Source organism: Phascolarctos cinereus, unplaced genomic scaffold (genome assembly GCF_003287225.1).
Source record: "Phascolarctos cinereus isolate Bilbo 61053 unplaced genomic scaffold, phaCin_HiC Scaffold_1;HRSCAF=81, whole genome shotgun sequence".
In the NCBI taxonomy this organism is placed as follows: Eukaryota; Metazoa; Chordata; class Mammalia; order Diprotodontia; family Phascolarctidae; genus Phascolarctos; species Phascolarctos cinereus.
Window position 1 is genome coordinate 216,300,402 of NW_027555514.1, and position 23,998 is coordinate 216,324,399.

The window sequence follows — 23,998 nt, forward strand, 5'->3', positions numbered from 1 at the left end:
GGAAGTAAGGGCTGGAAGTAGAAAGGGAGAAAAGGCAATAGACAACAGAGAGGAGAAGGGAGGGGGAAGAATGGAGCACCAACTGCTCTGTGGTATTAAGTCCAAACAAGACAAGTGGACAGATTGTTAGTCAAGTGGGGTGCAAGCTGAAGGCTCCAAATGAAAGAATCATTAAGGCCAACTCCTGGAGAACAAGGGGAAAATAATTTTTAATAATAATAATAAAGAGAGAAGCAGGGAAAGGATGGCCATCAAAAAATAGGAAATTCAGAACATAGCTCTTAGTGGTGGGGCTGAATCGGGCTGTTTTATGAGGGGCTAACAGGGAGATAAATTATGCAGGATTAGGAGATCCATTTAACTTCCTGGCCCCTGCAGTGCTACAGCAGGCATCAGTGTAGCCATTTGGCTCTGGGTTTTAATAAGCCGGGACGGAGCTGCGGAGGACTGAAGCCCAACGGCCAGCAGTAAAGGCACAAACCATCCCATCGGCCAAATGCCATCTCTCCTCATCAGGGGCAGGCACAGAGGCTGTGCAGGCCATAAAGGGGCCAATGCAATGTTATAGACTTTATAACAGTTGCATGGAAATACAACTGAAGATGGAGGGGATTCTGCCTTCTTGTGTGGGGGGCTTCAGTGGATGAGCAATGAGTAGGTAAACCTCAGATCTACCCTCAGCTTCTTACTGGCAGGGTGGAATTACTAAACCATAATTTTGCCACTCCCCCCAGAGCTTCTCTAAAGTGGCATGTGTATACACGCAAGCCTGCATGCTGCAAGAGCTTGCTCACCAGGGAGACAAGGAAGGAAACAGATCAACATTGGTAATTCAAAAAAATAACACAAAAAAAACTCCACTGAGGCTGCCTGGCTGCGCCTTCCTCTACAACAAATTGTCTGCAACACCATGTTTGGAGACAACAGTTTTCTGTAATCCCTTCAACAGAACTACACAGTTTCATCTGCCTTTTTGCTTTCAGAAATAATGACTGATGAGTTCTCTTCCTTTTCAGTTTCGTCATCGGACCTATTCCTCGTCCACCTCCCTCACTTCAACTCTGCTTTTCCACACCTGTTTTTTGACTGCAATGTTCACTAGATAGAATTTACCCATCATACCTCAGCTGCTTTCCATTTCGGTAGAAGTCTGTTTTCAAATCCAATTGAGTTACCTCAAGCTATTTCCTTTTTTTCCCCCTTCCAACTTGGCAGAGAAGTAAGCAGAAAAAAAAATCCAGATTTCCCAGGATCTTTTCCTGGGAATGGGAAGTAGCCACTGTCCTTTTCCTCAAAGTGACTTTGAACCTTGTCTGATGGTGCAAATTTGGATACAGGAGATGCAACAAAACACTAAATATAGTGAAAACAAGACTTTTATTGTTAGAAATAAAGCCAAAGGGGCAGCTAGGTGGCGCAGTGGATAGAGCACTAGCCTTGGAGTCAGAAGGAGTTGAGTTCAAATACAGCCTCAACCACTTGACACTTCCTAGCTGTCTGACCCTGGGCAAGTCACTTAACCCAAACTGCCTCACCAAAAAACCCCCCAAAAACCACCACCACAACAAAAAACCAATATGAAAGAAATCAGGTCAAGTAAAAAGGTGGCTGGGATTTTGCAAAGGAGGTGATGCACCAATTCAATTTAAAAAGCACTTATTAAACAAACACCCACTGAGTGCCAGGCACTGGGTTAGGTGCAGGCAGGGAATTAAACCTCCCCCCCAAAAAAAAACAAAAAAAAGAAAAGAAAAAAGAAGAAGAAAGTCCCTGCCCTCAATGACTGCCTCAATAATGATTTATTTGGAAAACTAAGGGCAAAACTAGAATACTGGCACAGAAAAGTCAATGGGTGAAACAACAAACTCAACAACATGATCTGATTTTGTTGAAAGGAACAAATATCTCAGGAGGGGAACTGAGACAGGAGTGCAAGTTTCTACTCTTGCTAGACATTCATTTCTTTACTTGTAGAATTTTCCCAAAGGTAAAGGGAGACAAATGAAGATTGCTGGCCTAACTGGGGAAGGTATGTGAATACGTGTGGATAATAAGCCACCATGGAGGGCTTAGAGGGCTGTTAAGCACTGAGAGAGAAGGATGTGCCCAAAATAGATAAAAGAGTGAAAGGCATCTAGTATGAGAGGAAACTAAAGCTATTTCTTTAATTGTGCTAGTTACAATTAAAGAAATCTTTTTTTTCTGTAGAAATTCCTTGATATCTTAGAAGTACCTCTTTCTTTTGTGCTATGACTGAAGACTCCAGACTTTTATTATTTGTCCTCTAGTTCTCTCTCTCTCTCTCTCTCTCTCTCTCTCTCTCTCTCTCTCTCTCTCTCTCTCTCTCTCTCTCTCTCTCATATGCTCTCTCCCTTGAGCCATATATTTTCCCCAAATGAAAGCTGGGGGCTGATCACTCCCCCACCCCCAAACCTAAATCATGCTGAGCACTGCAGGAGAGCTGAAGCAAAGTTAGTTGAAGAGCACGGCCCTGACTCTCAGCTCAGCTCCAGTCATCTCCCTGCTAGTTCTAATACAGCTCTTTTTAGTGAAGAGGAAGATAAAAGTTTATTAGGGAAGGATGCTATGGAGAAAAGACTGATGATCTCTTTTCTGAAGTCTGCTGGAATGTGAAATAGAAATATCAATCCCCCCCCCCCGCAAGACTTATTAGGATGCATCTGTATAGAACAGACCTGAAATGTGCATTTGGGGCATCTTTCCTCTATAAATAATCTCTATTTTTAAAAAGAGAGGAAGATATTTGGTTTTAGCTGCCTATGCTACTACAACAGATGTACAAGTAACCACCCACCTAGGGAAGTATTCATGTCAATTGAATGGTAAACAATGTTGATCTTTATTTGACTGCTTAATTATATATACATGTTTACTGATTTAATGACCATGTCTTTGGGGCAGGGGAGAAAGTGGGCATTAAAATTGAGGGCTACTGAAGTCAGGGCATATTGGAATCGGGAAGCAGCCCAAGTGTCTTGAAAGGATCACAGAATCTTATGGTTGGAAGGGACCTTCAGGACATCTGGTCTAACACATACCTAAACAAGAATCCTTTCTACATCATTTCCAGCAAGTGGTAATCTAGCTCGTACTTGAAGCTTTCAGACAGAAGAAGCCCATGTTGAACGGCTCTGTTAAGAAGGTTTTTTTGTTTGTTTGTGTTGAATATCAAGCCTAAATCTGCTATTCTGCAATTTCCACCCACTGCTTCTAGGTTCTAGCATACAGGGCCACGCAGAACAGATTTGTGCTATAGTTTGGAAAAGTCTGAAGGCCAATCTGCTTCCACAAACACATCTGCATTGTACCCCCTTCCCATGCCACTTCTGGAAGGAGAACAAGTATCGGGGTTATAAGTGGGTAATGTTTTCTGCACATAACCTAAGAGAACTAGATACTCTAGTTAATAAGTCCAAAGAGTCCCATAAAGGGTTTAACCATTTCTCAACCTTGAATTTTTTTTAAGTCCACTTTCTTAAGTGTAAAGCTGTATTAATAATGTAGAGCAACAGGGAAAGGAAAGAAAGGAAAAAGAATAAAAGCTGTTTTTAGTTCTGCTTGCCAAACTGCCAACACATGTTTTTGGACTTGAAAACTTGGAAGACTTTTAACAAGCAGAAAGAGAAAAACTCCATCCCCATTTTATAAAATGGCTGATGTACTACAACCATGCCAATAGCTGGGCTGAGGAAAGGAAGGGAGAGAATCAAACATTCCCCCATATGAGACGATTTCATGGAGTTTATGTGCTGTGCTGGTTATTTAGAGATTACACACATGAAACCTGGATGAAACCTGGATGACATTTAGATCAAAATACATTTGGCTGTATCTAATTTCTACTCCCTAGAGCAGGAAAAGTAGGGAGAAGAGAGCTTTACTTTGTTTAGTCTAACAGGGAAATAGTGAAGGCACAAAATGAAATGTTATAGCTATGAAAAAGCAGCCTAAAAATTCAGCAACACAGCTTATCTATAATGAATTTTCTTCTTGATTTAATCTCCTAATTCATTCATAGAAAGGTCTTGAGGCAAAAATCCTCTCCCTGAGGGAGGTCTCTCCCCAAGCGCCTCACCTCTCTGTATGGGAGCTATCCTGTTTCTTAGTAGGACTGATGGAATCATGGCAGTCAGATTAAGAAGCCAGGAGGTCCAGAGGACCATGAAAAAGAGAACCCTATTTTTGTAAACCAGGAATGTGTTGGCATGTATTCCTCCTAAAAGGTTTTCTATTTTAAGGACAGGGACTATGGATTTTTTTTCGTATAAGAATGATTTCTTGGTCTCTAAGCAAGTCAGTGGACAAGACAACGTTTATAATCAACTTAAAGCTCTGCCCCCCCCCCACCCCGGAGGTACACTGAGACAAAATCTGTGCATGGCTGGAGAGAAAACAAAATGAAGTCTTAGGCTAACTAGAACTGCAGCTTTGCATGACAATACACATATCTTGGCTCCAGTTCAGGCAGGCATGGGTATATGCACATCAGAAGCTCCCTGGCTACAGTGTAGTCCTTGATAAAAGCATCACAGCAGACAAAATTTCAGCATGATATTCTTTTAATTCCTAAAATGCTGTTATTGGCTATTAGCATTTGTGTAGATTTCCTTCATGTTTAAAAATGTGCTTACATACATCCTCAGCTATGATTAATGTACTTTCCCTTCCTACTCTTAGAAAGATTGAGGTGGGAATTGGAAAAGAATGGAGCTTGGAAAGGGAGGCGAAAAATCAGATGCTTCAGATTCCATTCACAAGGAACAAAGGGATCAGAGAATTGGGGGGGTGGGGCGGGGAGAAGAGGGAACCTTTTGATAGCTTTTTAAAAACAAAAATCCCATCCACTACGGGAATCATTCTTTACAACACTGAATTAAAGATAGGAAAAAATACAGTTTATCAAAACTAACCAAGATATTGAAAATATCGGAACTATCCAGTTCTTGTCAGTGTTGTTGTTTCTCCCCTCACCCCTCATAGGGGAAGAAGATGCTTTCTCATATCTCTTTTTTTGGGGTCAAGCTTGGTCATTATAATTTTACAGGAATCAATTTTAGTTGTTTTATTATTGTTCTTTCCACTTACGTTGTTATAGTTACTGTGTAAATTATCTTCCTGATTCTGCTTACTTCATTTTGCATCAGTTCAAATAAATCTTCCCATACTTCTCTGTATTCATCATATTCATAATTTCTTATAGCATAGCAATATTCCATTATGTTTATGTTCTACAAATTATTTAACTATTCCTCAAAGGATGGGCATCAACTTTGTGAAATCACAGAATCTTAAAGCCTAAATGGAAACTAAGGTGCAACAAAGTGAAATGACTTGCTCAGTTCAGAGATATTTAGCATCAAGGCTGGCTAATTTTACACTAAAGACAAGATGATAAAATTGTGACCCTCTTTGTTCTAACGGCAGCCCTTGTTACAGCTCTCTCTGTTAAATGTTAAGAATTGGGACCAGAACCAGGTCTTCTCTTCCCTTTTCTAATCCAGGCCTCTTTCCATTATCTTATTGATACTTTCATTTTTTATTATTATTATTTTTAAAACTTCCTTTTTATTATGAAATTGACAAACATCAACAAATACGACTACTTTCCTATACAAAGAAAAGAAAGAGGACTATATTAGAAACCATTTTCTATTCTATTCTATATATACTGCATTATAGAAACCAATTTATATACAACTTGTTTTGTGTATATCATAAATTTAACATGGTAGATCCAGCGTCTTATTTTTTGCCCCCCTTCTGACTTTTCTTTTCTCTTCTTACAATGACTCAGCATTTTTTCTTTTTATTATTACATCTCATTTTGTTTTTACATCTCATTCATTATCAAATACATTATTCCTCTCTTTCCTATCCAGCTAGCCACCCCTTAAAATGATTAAAAAAAAAAAAGGAAAAAAGCAGTTTGGCAAAACTGAGCAATACTTGGATTACGTCTGAGAGCATATGCAATATGTACCTACAGTTCCCTCCACATCTACAACAAAGGAATGAAGGTGCATTTTCTCCACTCTTTCCAGAAAGCGTGGATCACTACAATCATGCAACAATTTTCTTCTTTGGTCACTGTTCTTTCCATTTACTCTGTTGTAGTCACTGTGTATTCTGCTTTCCACATTCTGTTTACTTCACTCTCCATCAGTTCATATTAATAAGTGTACGTTTCTCTGAATTCTTTATACCTGCTTACTTATGTATCATGATTTGTTTAGCCATTTCCTAGATGACAGGAACTTACTTTTGGTTCCATTCTTTGCTACCACAAAAAACGCTGCTATGAATATTTGAGGTCTTTTTGTCTTTGGCCTCTTTAGGCTACATCTTTAGCAAAAGGGACCTCTGGGTGAAAGGGTAAAGACATTTTAGTCACTTTTTAAAAAAGTATAATTCCAAATTGTTTTCCAGAATGATCATCTCAATTCACAGTTCCACCAACAGTGCCCTAGCTATGCTGCCTCTTAATACTATGTATTATTTCAGTATTTGGGAAAAATACTAGTCCAAAACTTATGACAGACTCCAATGCCTCTAAGCTCTAGGAATACTAAATGGATGGTACAACTTTCATCTCTAAGTCTATTGGAAACAAATATGAAAAAGATGAAAACGTCTTGTGCAAGTTGTTATCTAAGAGATTAAATCCAAGTCCCAGAACCTGAGAAGCAATGGGAAAGGTAATCTGGTGATTACTTGTGGGCAAGAGAGGCAAGAGGACTCTGTTAGTTAATTAAACACCCATTGTAAGAGAGAGGGAGATATGCTGCTATCTTAAGGGGAAGGGAAGGGAAGGGAAGGGAATAAACATTTAATAAACACTTTAAATTTATTAGTTAAGTGCTTTACAAATATTATCTCATTTGATCCTCAGAACAACCGTCTGAGGTAGGTACTGTTATTATCTTCATTTTACAGTTGAGGGAACTGGCAAACAAAGTTTCAGTGACTTACCCGGGGTCACACTGCTATTAAGTGTCTGATGCTTCATTTGAACTCAGGTCTTTCTGACTCCAAGCTCAGTGCTCTATCCAATGTCTGTCTCTGTCCTAAAGGTCCTCACCATTCCCCTACACTATGGTACTTTTGCCTGCTTGCAAACTTGGAACAGGTAGCACAAGGGAGTAAATATATACAGAAACATCAATGGCTAGAGGCAGTCATGTGTATAGAATCCTGTTTTCCTTTTCAGTTCTACCTCATAAAGCCAACACCAAGCTTCTGCTGCCCTTTCCAAGGTGTTGCTGTTTACCAAATGAGTCACATATCCTCCTCAGAATGCTCCACAGTTCCTGAATGAATCATTTCAAAGCATAGGATCACTCAGCAAACAAAAAACAGCCATAGCAGCAGCTCATGCTGCACATAGGGATAAGAAGATTTATTTAAAAAACAAGAACAAAGACAGCAAAATCCTTTCCAAATGCCCCAAATGATCGTCAAGAAAAAGAATGTCAAGGAAGTAAGGAGAGAGGAAGGTAGGGGGAGAAAGAAAGAGGGGAATAAGAGGAGAAACAGGGAGGGGGAGGGAGGAAGAGAGGAGGAGGTAGAAGGGAGATAAAGAGGAAGAAGAAGGGAGAGGGGGAGAAATGGGGGAGAGAGAGAAGAGGAGGAGGGGAAAGAGAGGGGACAAAGAGAGAGACAAGAGACAGAGAGAACAGACTGACAGAGGGAACAGGGAAACATCTAGCATATTCAAGCTAGGATTTGTTTGTCTATGAGGTTGAAGCAATCATCCATGCTTCAGGGAGGCTATATGGATTATCTTAAAGTATCTCTGGCAGTTAACCAAGGCTGTCCATAATGCAAAAGGAAGAAAGAATTTTGGATTGTTAAAACTGTGCCTTGGTATTAAGAGCCATCCTGCCTACACTCTTCTGCCAACAAGCATATTTAACTGAAATGCTACAAAGTTGCAGAACCCCATCCAAATGCACAGTTCAGGGGTGGGTTGGCTTGGTGTAGCCATCTGTTCATCCCCCCTGTTCAAGGGAGGAATTGCTACCCTGGAATGCCAGTACTTGCCTATGGAACCCAGAACTGGGTCCAATCAAACATCAAAAATCATTGTTATAATTTAAAAAGGATGGGACAATAAACAAGCAAAATTTCAAAAGGATAAAAAGTCAGACATCAGGAAGAGTTTCTGACTCTTTGGCCTCAACATAACTTTCCATTGCTGTCTTATAGTCTAGCCAAATCGGCCCTTGCCATTCAACCAATGTACATCCATCCTTTCCCACCTCCAAGCTTTTCTTTTAGTTTCTTCTGCTTAGAATGAGAATTGCTTTCATTTTCTCCACTACAAATCCTATCTATCCTTAAAAGCTCAAATGCCATCTCCTACATTAAAAGCCTTTCCTGACTCCCCATAAAAAACTAACTTCCACCCCCACTCCACATTTGGAAGAAGTCCTCTAAGAATCTCCTGCTGCCAAACTACTCAGTCTACCTCCACCAGTACCTTTTTCATTTAGTTATTACAATTATAGAAACTTATCAAGTCTAGATATTACTGGAGACCCCAACTGCACAGGGCAAGCAGTGAGAATGAGTGCGCTTGACACACTGAAATCACACTTCTGCCATCCCTAATTAGAACTGCTCTTTAACCCAGAAGTATCTCTAAAACAGCTGGTTTCAGAGTCCTAGTTCCCATTTCACTGCCTTAAAAGGTATGCCACCAGGGTGTACATGGACATTATATAATCAATTTGTTTCCCTGTGACACATGATCCCATTACTGAGTATTGTTCCAGCAAGAAGTAAAATGCTCTAATCACAAATATCTGCCTTTAAAAAAAATTTAATAATGACAGCTAACATTTATATAGCACTTAAGGTTTGGAAAATGCTTTAAGTATATTAACCTCATTTGGACTTCACAATAAACCCATTCCCCAACCATTATACAGATATGGTCACACAGCTAGTGAGTGTCAAGAGGCTATTATCTGAATTTGCCTCCAAGGCCAGCAGTCTATCCATTACACCAAGAGTCAATTCCTACTTTCCCCACAGGAGCCAATTCTAAGACCCAACTCCCACTTCTACCCTAAATACTCTGTAGCTCCCCCCCTTCTAAATTGTCATTTGCCCTTCAGAGCAGTTATAACCTAACCCTAACCTAGCAACCACAACAGCAGATGTGCAGGTGCCAATGGCAAATTTTCCCTTTCCCCAACGGAGAACATGGGACTTGACATCAGAAAGACCTGAGTTAAAATGCTACCTTAGACAATTACTAGGGGTGTGACTCTGGGTTAATCAATTAACACTGAGTTTCAGTTTCTCATTCTATGAAAGGAGAGGGCTGGATCTGATAGCCTCTAAGGTCTCATCCATTTCTAAATCTATAATCCTGTACATAGAATTTAAAATAAGTAAATACATTCACATTGGGGAGGATGTGTGCTGAAATTTTCTTTTATTAACAGAGTCAAAAAAGTTTGGATAACACAACCCTAGAGGCCCCATCTTTGTTATAATAAACATGATGTAGATGTTTTCTTCTCACTTGGATTTTACATGGCAGAATAACAAGATTCTAAAAGAGTCAAGCAGAATCAAGACATGGATTCCTCCATTTGGGGAGAACCCTGTAGGGATATGACTAAAGGAAAAGCTATGTTATAAGTCAGTCAACCACTGAAGAAGAATATAAAAACCACATATTTAACTACGGCGTCTTAATTTGCAATTAATATCAACATGTAATTTTAGACAGAGCTTTTATCAGGCAGTTGAAGGCTTTTTTTAAAAAACCTTTACAAAATGTTCTTTTCTTTGCTTATTTAACATTATTATCAGTTCCTAAAGACTCTCTTGCCCCACTGAATCAACCTTTGGAACAGCTAGGAAAAAATTAGGTTTAGGCAATATCTTATACCATTTTCCACAATAAATTCAATATGGATAAGGTGACTTGAATTAAGATCATACCAAAAAACAAAGAGAACAGATACAAATAAGCAATTAAAACAAATGAATACAATGATCATCTCTGAAAATGTATGCCTCATTGCACCTACTGTCCTCCACTTCTTGCTTTATCACCAGGTTCTCTGCATTCAGGATTAGTTCCTGTCCCCATCTGAGTTCTGATGCCTTCGGTTTCCAGTTCTCAGCTACATGGTACAACTCATTTTCATGTCAGTTTTCTTCATTTTGACTGGTGTCTTTTGCCCAGCACGCTCCAAGCGTTAGAGAAATTGATGAAACTTAAAGTCACATCGGCCAACCCTGACAGAAATGGACTGAGGAGGACAAAGAAGGGGGCAAGTATATCTCATTAGCTAGGCTCTGTGATGGGCTATCACACCCAGAACAAGAAGTTACAGAACCACAGTATTTTGTTCTGGCTAGAATGTTGTGCTCAGCTCTAGGCACCATATTTTAGGAAGGACAGATACCAGCTGTAGCATATGGAGTCACTTTTATCATTTCATCAAATCATGTAACGGACATAAGGTATAATAGATCTTAAATTGTGACTACTCATACTTATTGGCATCTCTACTCCACTGCTGAACTTAGGTGGGGAAAGAAGAAATTGATTTTTTTCTATAATTGTATTTAAATATTTTATAATTTTTACAACTATTTTTAAAATTTTGAGCTCCAAATTCTCTCTCCCTCCAGTCCCTTTCCCCCAATACGAAATCAAATAATATTATACCCATTATACATGTGAAGTCATGCAGAATATATTTCCATATTAGCCATGTTGCCAAAAGAAAAATAAGCGAGAAAAAAAGTGAAAAAAAAATATGCTTCAATCTGTACTTATGAGGTCATCAGTTCTCTTTCTAGAGGCAGACAGCATTTTTCATCATGAATCCTTTGGAATTATCTTGGATCACTGTATTGATAAGAGTAGCTGATTCTTTCACAGTTGATCACTTTTACACTATTGCTGTTACTGTGTACAATGCTCTCCTGGTTCTGCTCACTTCATTTTACATCATTTCATATATGTCTTCCCAGATTTTTCTGAAACCAACCCCTTCATCTTTTTTTCCCTTTTTTTCTTTTTAGCTTTTATTATTTTATTTTCCCCCACTTACATATAAAAACAATTTTTAACATTTGTTTTTAAAACTTTTGAGTTCCAAATTTTCTCCCTTCCTCTCTCCCCACCCCCCCTCACTGAGAAGGCAAGCAGGTTGATATAGGTTATACATTGTGTAGTCATACAAAATATATCCATAATAGTAATGTTGTGAAACAAAACAGACTCCCCCCAAAAAAAAACCTCAAGAAAAATAAAGAAAAAAGTACGCTTCAGGCTGTATTTGGACGTCATCAGTTCTTTCTCTGGGGATGGATAGCACTTTTCATCATTAAGTCCTCTGGAGCTGTCTTGTATCATTGTATTGCTGAGAACAGCTGTCATTCACAGCTGATCATCTTACAATATTGCTGTTACTTTGTACACAGTACATTTCGCTTTGCATCAGCTCATCTAAGTCTTTCCAGGTTTTTCTGAGAGCATCCTGCTCATCATTCCTTACAGCATAATAGTATTCCACTATAATCATATACCACACAACTTGTTCAGCCATTACTTAACTGATGGGCACTCCCTCAACTTCCAATTCTTGGACACCACAAAAGGAGTGCTATAAATATTTTTGTACATATAGGTCCCTTTCCTTTTATTTTTATTTTTTTAAATTGCTTTGGGATAGAGACTTATTGTTCTCCAGAATGGCTGAACCAGCAATAATGCATTAGTGCCCCTATTTTTCCACAACCCCTCCAACATGTCATTTTCCTTTTCTGTCATGTTAGCCAATCTGATAAGTGTGAGGTGGTAATCTCAGAGTTGCTTTAATTTGCATTTCTCTAATTGTTAGTGATTTAGAGCATTTTTTCATGTGAGTATTGATGGCTTTGATTTTTTCGACTAAAAAGTAACTATTCATATCTTTAACCATTTATCAATTGGGGAATGGCTCTTTCAGTTCCCTATATATTTGAAAAATGAGGCCTTTATTAAAGAAGCTTGCTGTCAAAATTTCCCCCCAGTTTCCTGCTTTCCTTTGATTTTTGGCTGCATTTGGTTTTGTTTATGCAAAAAATTTTGTCAGTCAAAACTATTTTATCTCCTTGTGATCCTCTCTTATCTTTTGTTCAGTCATCAACAATTCCTTTATCCATAGATCTGACAAGTAATTTCCCCCATATTTCTCTAATTTTCTGATATCAACCTTTGTGTCTAAATCATGTACCTATTTTAACTGTATCTTGGTATATGGCGAGAGATACAGGTTTATGCCTAGTTTCTGCTAGAGTGCTTTCCAGTTTTCCTAACAGTTTTTTTTTGAATAGTGAGTCCTTGCACCAAGAACTTGGATTTTTGGGTTTATTAAACACTAGATTACTATGGTCATTTACTTCTGTATATTTTGTACCTAATCTATTGCAATGATGAACTCCCAAGAAATACTGATTTTAAAGACATTCAGACTCTTCACTGGTCATCATTAAACTACACTCTTCTACTAGGAGTATTCTAGAGGTGGACTATGCAACAAAGATCCTCTTCCCACCTTCCTGATGACTCTTGCAGGTAACCCCACATACATGGCCTTTCATTGGCTCTTCTTTTACCCATGGTTAACTAAGTTACTTACTCTAACCCCAACAGCTCCTTTTTATCCAACTCTGAGACAACATCTTACAATTTATTCTGTCACTTGGACAGGACTAAATGCTGTCTGGAAGAAAAGCTTAGTTTTTTTGTGTCTTTGTATTCAAAACAATCAAAGCCTCAGGAAATATAGCTTTAACCCTCAGTCATCACAAATGGAATAGGTGGTAGGTGGGGGCAAAGGCCTCCCTTATCCTCCAGTGACTCCTTTCCTATCCTGTAACTCTTTATGGAACTCCAGACACTGCTGGGACCAGTCCATAAGGATTAATGCACACAGGTACATTAGCCTTTTTTCTTTTTCCTAGCGCCTCCATACTCAGTATAATAAATCAGTGGCTTTAAGCCTCAACAAATCTTTGAGGATTAGTGACAAATCTTGGGGACTAGTGTACAGGCCCAAAGAAATTATAGCTGGAATTCAGTAGGTTCTAGTTCTATTTCACTGTACATGACTAATTTACTTACAAAACACATATAAAAAACAAAGCAAAAAAAAAATAAGGCTGTCAAAACCTCAGAGAAAGGATTACCTGAATGTTTAACAAAATGGAAAAGGTTTTTTTTGACCAGTTTTTACTTATGGTGTTTTCCTATCTGACCCAGATTTTTCAGATGCATCTGTCCTACATTTTCCCATTTCTTCTTTGTTAGGATGGGTCTGAGGAAAAAGTGCTCAAATTTTTTTACTTACCATCTTGGAAATGTGGCAATCCTTAACTTTCCAACTGGGAAAAACATTTTCACTTTAAGTATCCAGGTGACTAAGGTTAGGAAAGCTCACTTTACTGTATTCTGCCCTGGGATGCTGAAAACTAACCTTTGTCAGAAAAATGTGCTAAAGATACCTTTTGATAATAGAGCTTCTGAAGGTCATTTTTATTGAACGATTGAATATAAATTATTTTTTAAGTTTAGCGTCTCCCATGACCTAGGTAGATACACAGGCCACATTACAACACGATTCCTGCCTTCTAAGAACTTGTGGTCAGTTTTAAAGTAGTCAAACTGAAGGAAAGGCAAAGTTACATGAGACAGATGCCTCAATCTCTGAAGAAAAGGCTTAGGAGGTAGGAACAAGCTAATGGAGTAAATATCTCTTTAATTACTACAAAAACAAAGCAAGGGAAAATATTTTGCTGGGCTATAAAGGGATTAAGTCCCAGAAAGTTAGTATCTACAGAAAAGGCTGAAGACTGGTAAAGTGCATCAACAAAGTTCCGATTGGCTTAGCTTATTTCTCAAATAGTCAGCAATTGGAGAAGGTACATGTGATGGAGCACTCTGGTTCTTCCTCATCTTGCCAGATGAATTAACAAAAATCTCACCTCAACTTGGCACACTTAGTTGCCTGGTGATTTTCAAAACCAATCTAGTAAGTTTCAGCATGGAAGGCAAGCAAACCAAAACACCTTTATTTCTCCTACTGGCTTAAAGGTTTTAAGTCTCTGATCATCTTAGCCATTTGATAATCAGATCTGGCCACTGATAAAGTAGGTGGGGGTGAGGTGTTTATTTGATTGAAGGAACATATTTTTGGACTGGAACAAACTGGATTACTATACAAAGAAAAGCTGAGATCTGCCCCTCCCCCCTCTTTGTCTTCTTAGTCTTGAGTTATGGGTATGGTTTTTCAATCACTCCAACATTTTACTGGTGGCCTAAACTGGTAGCAGATCCTTGTTTATACCTTGGTACTTTCTACCCCAGTACCACAAATTGACTGACAAAGTAGGAGATGATAATGGGATCAATCAACTTTCATATTACATCATTTTCTACCTCTCAGCTGGGAAAAGAATGAACAGAATTGCCATCAAGCATATCCACCGAGGTGGTGGCACAGCAGAGAAAGAGAAATCTGAAATCTAGTTCTCTGTACACCCTCCTAACTGAAAACTACAGGTTTCAAACATAAAATCTTTCTACCCTAAATATAATTGGGGAACTGAGCTATTCAGAGGGTAGATAGATAAAAGACAATAACAGGTGGCACTGAATTCCAGGCAATTATACTGCTACCATAAAACCTTCACCTGTCTGCTCCTGAAAATAAACCTGACTTATCTGGACCAGATCAGTGACATGTAACCATGTTCATCTGGTTAACCAGATAAATAACAGGAATTTGAAAAAGAAAAAAAAACACAAAACAACAACAACAAAACCAAATATTAATTAGACATTAAGCCACCCAGATTATGCCTGACTCCAGGCTAGATTTGTTTTATAAAATGCATATTTAAAAGAATTTATTTTTGGCATTAGGTAGAAACTTGTTATATATGGCCTGTTATTCTCATCCCTTCCCTGTACAATCTTTTGGAGTCTGAGCTCTTTCATCAGGAGAAAAATGTCACTTGAAGAACCTCATTCCCCCACCCCTTAAAAAATATATCTATTGTACAAAAGACAGACCAAGTTACAATACTGACTGAACTCCTGATAAGCTTAAATCACAAGCCATAAGGGAAAGTCATTATAACCAGAGCTTTAAGACTGTCTAGGAATCAGGGGCAAGCTAGGTGTGCAGTGGATAGAGCACTAGCCTTGGAGTCAGGAGGACATGAGTTCAAATCTGGACTCAGATCAAACACTTAACACTTACTAGCTGTGTGACCCTGGGCAAGTCACTTAACCCCAACTGACTAAAAATTTAAAAAAAAAGTGTCTAGGAATCAAAGCTATGTATAGTCACATGAAAAAAATGCTCTAAATCACTATTGATCAGAGAAACACAAATTAAAACAACTCTGAGCTACCACCTCATACCTATCAGAAGAATGGCTAACAGGACAAAAATGGAAAACGCTGGATGTTGGAGGGGATTTGGGAAAACTGGGACACTAATGCACTCACTGTTGGTGGAATTGCAAACTGATCCAACCACTCTGGAGAGCAATTTGGAACTATACCCAAAGGGCTATAAAACTGCATACCCTTTGATCCAGCAATACCACTGCTAGGTCTATATCCCAAAGACCTCCAAAAAAGGGGGAAAGGACTTATTTGTCCAAAAATATTTATAGCAGTTCTTTCTGTGGTGGCTAAGAATTGAAAGTCAAAGGGGATGCCCATCAATTGGGGAATGCTCAAACAAGCTATGACTGTAATGGAATATTATTGTGCTGTAAGAAATGATGAGTAGAATGATTTCAGAAAAACCTGGAGAGATTTACATGAACTGATGAAATGAACAGAACCAAGACAATGTTATACACAGTAATAGCAATACTGTTCAATGAAGAACTGTGATGACTTAGCTATTCTTAGAAACACAATGATCCCAGACAATCCCAAAGTACTAATGATGAAGCATACTATCTGCCTCCAAAGAATTGATACTGATTGAATACAGCATGCTATTTTCCACTTTCTTTCATTTTTTTCCTTTTATTTGAGTCTTCTTATACAAAATGACTAATGGAAATGTTTTACATAATTGCACATGTATAACCTATATGTAACTGTTTAGGAAGGAGGAGGGATGAACAGAATTTAGAACTCAAAACTTCAAATAAAAGTGTTAAAAAATTTAAAAAAAAGTGTCTAGGCAACTGCTTGAGTGCTCAAATTAGCTTAATTTATATCTGGGGTTCACTTCTTGGACCTCTTTATTTTGTGATTTTTCTTTTCTTTTTTAAATTCTATTTTATTTTATTTTCAGGTCTGAATTCTCTCCCTCCCTTCTCCTCTTCCCAATAAATAAAGAACAAAATCTGTTACAAATAACAAGAGAGGGGGCAGCTAGGTGGTACAGTGGATAAAGCACCAGCCTTGGAGTCAGAAGGACCTGAGTTCAAATTTGGCCTCAGACCAAACACTTCACATTTACTAGCTGTGTGACCCTGGGCAAGTCACTTAACTCCAACTGCCTAAAATTAAAAATAATAATAATAAAAAAAAGAATTCCTAAGTTTTTCAAAGTTGTTTGTCTTTGCAATATAATTATTTTTGTATAAATTGTTTTTCAGAACTGCTCACTTCACTTTATATCAATTCATATAAGTCTTACAAAGTTTTTCTAAAACTATCCCCTTCATCATTTCTTACACTACAATAGCACTCTATCGTATTCATATGCTATAACTTGTTTATCCAATCCCCAAATGACGGGCACAACCTCCAGTTCTTCACCACTGCAAAAAGAGATGTTATACATATTTTTGTACATGTTCATTTTTCTCTTTCTTTGGTCTTTCTGGGATATAGGGCATGAAGTTTAATTGCTTTTGGGGACAAAGTTCCAAACTGCTCTGTGATTGTCTCTCGATTCCTATCACACATTTGATTTGTGACCTCAAATTTTTTCAAGAACACTTCGATCTAAATTTCTCCTTTGTTTCTATCCTATTTTAACTTGTATCCTCTGTGTACCTATCATCCCCCCCATATTTATTTTCTGATGACTTAAAAAAAAATCTCCACAGTCATGCCAACTCACCAACCACTTGATAAAACAACCACCTCTGATAATGTTTCCCTACCTCTCTACCAAGAAGAGAGAACTATTTCACGTTCTATTTTGCAGATTTAGTCACTAGAATTAATCTGAGTTTGGCAGCCTTTAGTATTACTTGGTGGGTGGATGGGTTTGTCTGTTTTTGCTATGTTTCTGTTTTAGTTTTTTCTTTTCCTTCTCTACTGCTACCCATGCCAGGTTTTTCTGAGATTAAGGTTGCGCAGTTATCCTTAAAGCTATTAAGTCATAAAAATTCCCCTAAAAGACCTTGACACTAATGGGTGGAGTGGTGGGAATACTATCTCCCATGGAGGTTGGGGTAGTTTTTCCTTAAAAAATTATTGAATCTGGGGCACAATGCGGTACAGTGGATACAGCACTGGCCCTGGAGTCAGGAGGTCTTGAGTTCAAATCTGACCTCAGACAGATAACACTCACTAGCTGTGTTACTCTGGGCAAGTGACTTAACCCCAACTGCCTCACCAAAAAAAAAAAAGTTATTGAATCTCTTCTTGAAACTTAATTCTCTTAACCAATTAAAGTTAGAGATGATGATGGAGCTTCCTGGTGCCAGCTCATTAGGAAGCAAAAGTTGCTACTCCCTAAGACTTCCGATCAACAGACCAGCATGGCCAACACAGAGGCAAGGAAACTAAATCAATGCTGCATCCTTGCTATAAATTCATTTTCTGCTATGGCTAAGTAAGTCTTTTATTAACTGTTAGAAAGTCTGAGTGAATGAGATCCAGACTACAACATTCCATATGTCACAATAAACTTCAGATGAATTCATGATCTAAATATAAAAGCTCAAATCATAAAGAAATTAGAAGAGGAATCTTTCACAACTATAGCTAAGGTGAGAATTTTTTTTTAAATTCAATTTTATTTTATTTTATTTTATTTTCAGTTCTAAATTCTTCCCCTCCCTCAACTCCTCTCCTACCTACTGCAAAGATAAGAAATAGAAAACCCATTATAAATATAAACTTGTACAAAACACATTTCCAAATTAGCCATGTTCGGGGGGGGCGGAGAAGAAGAAAGAAAAAAGTATGCTTCAATCTGCTGCACATCAGTTCTCTATCTGGTGGATAACATTTTTCATCACGAAACCTTTGGAACTGTGGAAGGTCACTGTTTTGATCAGAGTCTTTCACAATTGATTAACTTTATAATACTACTACTACTGTGTAAATTGTTCTGGTTCTGTTCTCTTCACTTTGTATCAGTTTATATGTTTTCCCAAGTTTTTCTGAAACCACCTTCTTCATTATTTCTTATACAGCACATGTCATATTATTCCCTCACATTCATATACCACAACTTGTTCAGCCATTCTCCAATTGATGGGCATCCCCTAGTTTCCAAATCTTTGTCACCACAAAAACAGCTGCTATAAATATTTTTGTACATATAGGTTCTTTTCCTTTGATCTCCTTGGAGTATAGGTTTAGTAGCGGTATTTCTGAGTCAAAGGATATATAGACAGTTTAATTGCTTTTTGGGAACAGTTGCAAAGTGCTCTCCAGAATGTTTGGAATAGTTAAAAGGGAAGATTTCTAACTAAACAAGACATAGCTGATTGCAGATGATAAAACAAACAATTTCTATTACATAATGTTAAACAGTTTTTGCAGAGGCATAATCAGTATGGTTAGAACTAGCAGGCAAACAGTTGAATGCAAAAAAAAAAATCTCATAAATTTCTGATAAAAGTCTGACATCTGAGTTACATAAAGAATTTATAAAATACATAAGAACAAGAACCATTCCCTAATATACAAGTGGTCAAACGGTATGAACAGGAAATTTTCTAATGAAACACAAGTTACCACAACTATATTAAAAACCTTCCAAATCATTAATACTAAAAGAAGTTAAGACAATTCTAGAATTCCATTACAGCATTACACACCCAACAGATTAGCAAAGATAACTAAGGAGAAAAATGGCAATTGTTGGAAAGATAAGTGAATAATAATGATAATAGTAATAATAGTTAACATTTAGACAGCATTTACTATGCATCAGGCACTGTGCTAAGCATTTTATAATTATTATCTCATTTGATCTTCAACAACCCTAGTTGGTAAGGCTATTATTATCATCTCCATTTTATACAGGAGTAAACTGAGATTAATTGACTTGACCAGGGTCACACAGCTAGTAGGTATCTTAGGCCACATCTGAACTCAGGTCTTCCTGACTCCAGGCCTAGAGTTCTATCCACTACACTATGTAAGCTGCCAATCATTAATGCACTACTGGTGGAGCTGTGAATTGGTCCAGATGAATCTGGAAAACAATTTGGAATTATACTTCAAATGTCACTAAACTGTACATACCTTTTAACCCATTGATACTATTAATAAGCATATATGTCAAAGACAATGAATAGACCTGTCTGTACAAAATATTTATAGAAGCACTTTTTTTTGGCAACAACAAATTGGAAACAAACTGAGTACTCATCAATTTGGAAAGGCTGAACCAATTACAGCATATAAATGTAATGAAATATAGTACCATAGGAAATGACAAATAAAACTGAAAGAAACTTGGAAAGATCTGTATGAAATGATACAGAGTGAACTGGACAGAACCAAATTACAAGATCCACAATAACATACAAGAAAACTACTCTGAAGTCCTCAGAACTCTTATCATCAAATTACTAACAAATCCTTCAGAAGAATTATGAAGTATGCCTTCACTTCTTACCAGACAAGTAACGGACTAGAGGTGCAAAATGCAACATTTATTTTCAGTTGTGGCCAACATGTCAATCTCTTTTGCTTGACTATGTAACGGGAAGTGAAGAGGTGAGTTAAAAAGAAAAGAGCATCAACAAAACATTTTAAAAAACACCCAGAAAACAAGTTCAGGAGATACAAAAAGGTTAATTTTTTAGTATCATATTAAATTTAACATATAGCTAAAAAAGGACATTTATGGTTTCATATACAATCATCCTTTTTTGTTGTTTAATAAGAAAAGTCATAATCAACAAGAATTTATTAATGTTTACTGCCAGCTATGAAGTTCACGATTCTTAGTCTTACATAGTTGTATCCATCCGTACACATTTTAGATAGAAGTCTTTTATCACAAGTATTTGCTGCAAAGATTTTCCCCTATTTGGTGAAAGCATTTTTCCCAACTGACTGTTTCTCTTCTAACTGTACTGATTTTGATCATGTAAAATTTTATATAAATAAACTGGGTTTTTAAAAAATCATTTTTGTTCACACTGACTGATCCCTTGCTTAGATCAGAAAAGCTGTTTTATGTATTTGTTTCAATAATATGACCGTTCATATTTAGGTCACTTATTTGTTTGGAACTTTTGGTATAATGTCAGATGCTGCTCTAAATTTAATTTCTGCCGAATCACTTTCCAGTTTTCCAATCACTTGTTGGTGAATAGACAGCCTTCCCTTTAGTAGTTTACATTTCTGGATTTATCAAAAACTGGATTGATTCAACTGCTTTTAGGTCTATTCCAACCCTCCCCCCATTAAACTGTAAGATCCTGCAGGCAGGAACTGTTTTTACCTTTAAGTCCCCACTTGGGACATTTAATATATGAATAATTTGAATTGAAGCAGCAGTTGAGGGGAGAATATGCTAGGCCATGTGGAGAATGAGAAAGAAGATGAAAAGAGCTAGAGGAAAGAAGAAAAAGGTGACTCGTGTTTAGATTATATAAGAAAAGAGGATTATTTAAAAGAGCAGGATTCTGAGAAAACTGATATGCTACACTGATGTTTTAGTGCCTCCAGGATCACAATGTGTTAAAGATGAAATAATTTATATGATAGGGAGGGATTGCCATAGTGAGGAGACAACCTTCCTGGGCTCTGGCTCTGGAATCAAATGATGGGGATTCCTATCCCTCCTCTGCCACTCATTGCCTATATGACTTTGTGGCAAGTTCCTGGGCCTGAGTTTCCTCATGTGTAAAACAAAACGGTAAACTAGATGGCCTCTAAGGTCCCTTCTAGTTCTAAATCCATAATCTTATGATTGGTGAGATCATTGCACTTCTCCCACCATTCACTATCCTAGTTCTCATTCCTTCTACTGGCCTGCTATCCAAAGGAAAAAAATCCTAATCAAATTCATACCCACCCCACCCAGGACCCTCATCAGAAATGGACTTAAGAGGTACAGCAATCATTCTAGGTAAGAACAAAGGATGATAACTAGCTGCTTTAGGTGCTCCTTGACAAAACAATATGCTTTCTTTTGATTCTGAAACACAAGAGAAAAATAATAATGAATGTATAACATAATTTCCAAATAGGATCATGGTAATCAACAGCAGCTTACCCACCTGAATTTGTCCTCATTGCTCAGAGGTGTAAATCTCACTAGCAGTTCAGTAAAATAAGATTGTTAAATTCTCTTTTCTGTCTCGAAACTTACTACTGAAGCAAGAAAAGCTGGGAAGGGAAGTACTGTGCAGAGATTAAGCAATAATTCTGATCCTGGTGATGTACAAACTGATATGGGATGAAATGTTAGTAGCAGGTTAACTCTTGTATTGTAACCAGGAAAGCCTATAGGTATGGAAGAATGTTATACAATGTAAAATATTAAACCCAAGGAACAGCACACATTGATTATATACCTAATTCTAGCACACAGCAGAAAATCCAAAAAGGGAAGCTGTTTCTTGACAAAACTCCAACCTAATTATGCTATAGCACCAGATTTTTCTATTACCATCTCTCCCTTTTGTATCAGAGCTGGCATCTTGACCTTCTGTTCATGAAGTGAAGAAAACAGGAGAAATCACCTCCAAGCAAGTTTTAGTCTACTACATTTTTTACTAGATAAAGAAAAAACAAAAAGCCATTCCACTTGAACAATCAGATCACTGTCTATATAGAAGCAAAATGCCTCCCTCAAGACCATGAAAATAGCCAATAAGGTTCAGTATGTTCAAACCATTAATTGCTACTCTGCCAAAAGCTGCTAGTCTATACAGAGTGCTCCCTCTGCTCCCTTCTTAAGAGTGGTTAAGCATGCATAAAAGGTATAAGAGGCGAAGTCTAGCTACAGTTTAAAAAAGTCTTCCTTTCTCTGTGCCACATGCATACTTCAAAGGCCTGGGTGTGAAAATGGGGAAGGCTGGAGGCTCAGTACTAAAGATCGGAACGTTTGGTAAACAGCAGAGTGCTTTCTAAACTACACCCTGGCACATGAACAGACGAGATTTCTGAGGTGAACACTACCCTTAATGACAAATCTAAATGCATTTTCTAAATGCACAGAACATTTAGATTTCTGATAAAATGACAACTTCCATGAGATATGAACATAACACAGTAGATATATTAATATGCAGAGATTGCCCCCAAAACCAATAATGATGCTCAATAGCACTGTAGGTATCTGTTCCACTATTTCCCCACTCTGGTGAACATACAGTTAACTCTATGCAAATACCACAACCGGAAACTTTAAGACTATGTCATAATCTTTTTTTTTTTTTCCAGAGGCTATAATTCAAAGAACTATTCCAATAGGAAAGAAAAATCTTGCTAGGGTGTCGCTGTGCAGAGACAACAGGAAGGAGGTAATTTTACCATTAAAGCATAGCGTTTAATTTTAAATGCTTATCCCTTCTACTAAGCTGTTACTGTTAACTAACCTCTTTAGCAGTCAAGCAAATCTCTGCTGCTTTGAACTATCATAGTATTTCTCTTGTTTGTAGAGGAACAGAAATACAGGAGTATTTGTGAAGGTAAAGAAACAAAGGACCTTTGGGGAAAAGAATAATTTTTAAAGGACAAGGAACTGCAGCAATTAAATTCAGTGCTAAAAAGGTTCTTGAAGGAAGATTTGGCAACCACTAGCAGACCACAATCCTCAGTAGTGTTAGCAACAGGGAATTCCCCTGTGGTTATAGTTCCCCTTCTCACTATACAACATGGCAGGCCCTTGACAAATAAGCCACACTAGCAAAAGACACTATACAAAGCAAGATAATCAGATATGACCCTTACCTTCTGGGAGCTGGCAAAGCAAGACAGGGACATAAAAATAAAATGGGGGAGGGAAAGGAACATAAATTAGGCTGTTGGATTTCTAACCATGTGAAGATGACACCCTTCCCAAAGCTATATGCAAGCCATTATTTCCACTTTGCTTCTTCTGCAAATAGGAGTGATGAAGCCATGATCTCAGGTGTTTCTTGGCATAATCTAACTCTTTACATAGCACTGTCTTTTTGCTTTCTTAAAAGCATATCCCAGATACAAAATGGCTCTAGCAGGGAAAGCAGGCTTATCCAAACAGTATTTCCAAGCAAATAAATAAAAAAAAAATCACAAAAGGAGACCAAGGTTGTTTCTGGGAGGGTCCTTCATTTCAGTAATAATCCACATCTCTTTCTGCACAGGCAGAGGTCAGTTTTAGGCCTAGCTCACTGTGACAAGTGAGCCAAATGTCCGGAGCAGTAACAAATTATCCAACTGAACTAAATTAGTCCATATACAAATCGCAATATAACTAACTCACCATCCACCACATAAGTCTAGTTATATCATGTATATACTATATGTATCTGTGTGCATGTGTAAAATCTTCCAAGATCTACTGGATTTTTTTTTTGTCTATTGTCGGAACTGCCTGCCCCAATTCCAAAGGTCTTTGGGGACAAAACCCACTTTTCTGCATATTATCTTAACACTGACATTTCCAGGGAGATGAGTCCTTCTGCCGGCTCATTTCTTGGAAATGAGAAGCTAGGTCAACCTTTCCCCCCCTCCAGATGATGGAGGATAAGGCCACAGACCTCCCTCAATCTCTCCTTTTCTGAAAGGTGACAAGAC

The 23,998-nt window shown here is 37.8% G+C and overlaps 1 protein-coding gene across 11 annotated transcripts in view; it reads right to left on the bottom strand.

The window, feature by feature from the left end:
* LOC110194052 (cyclic AMP-dependent transcription factor ATF-7) overlaps positions 1 to 23,998 on the bottom strand; it is a 97,449-nt gene that overhangs the window by 28,977 nt on the left and 44,474 nt on the right. The window lies entirely within an intron of this gene.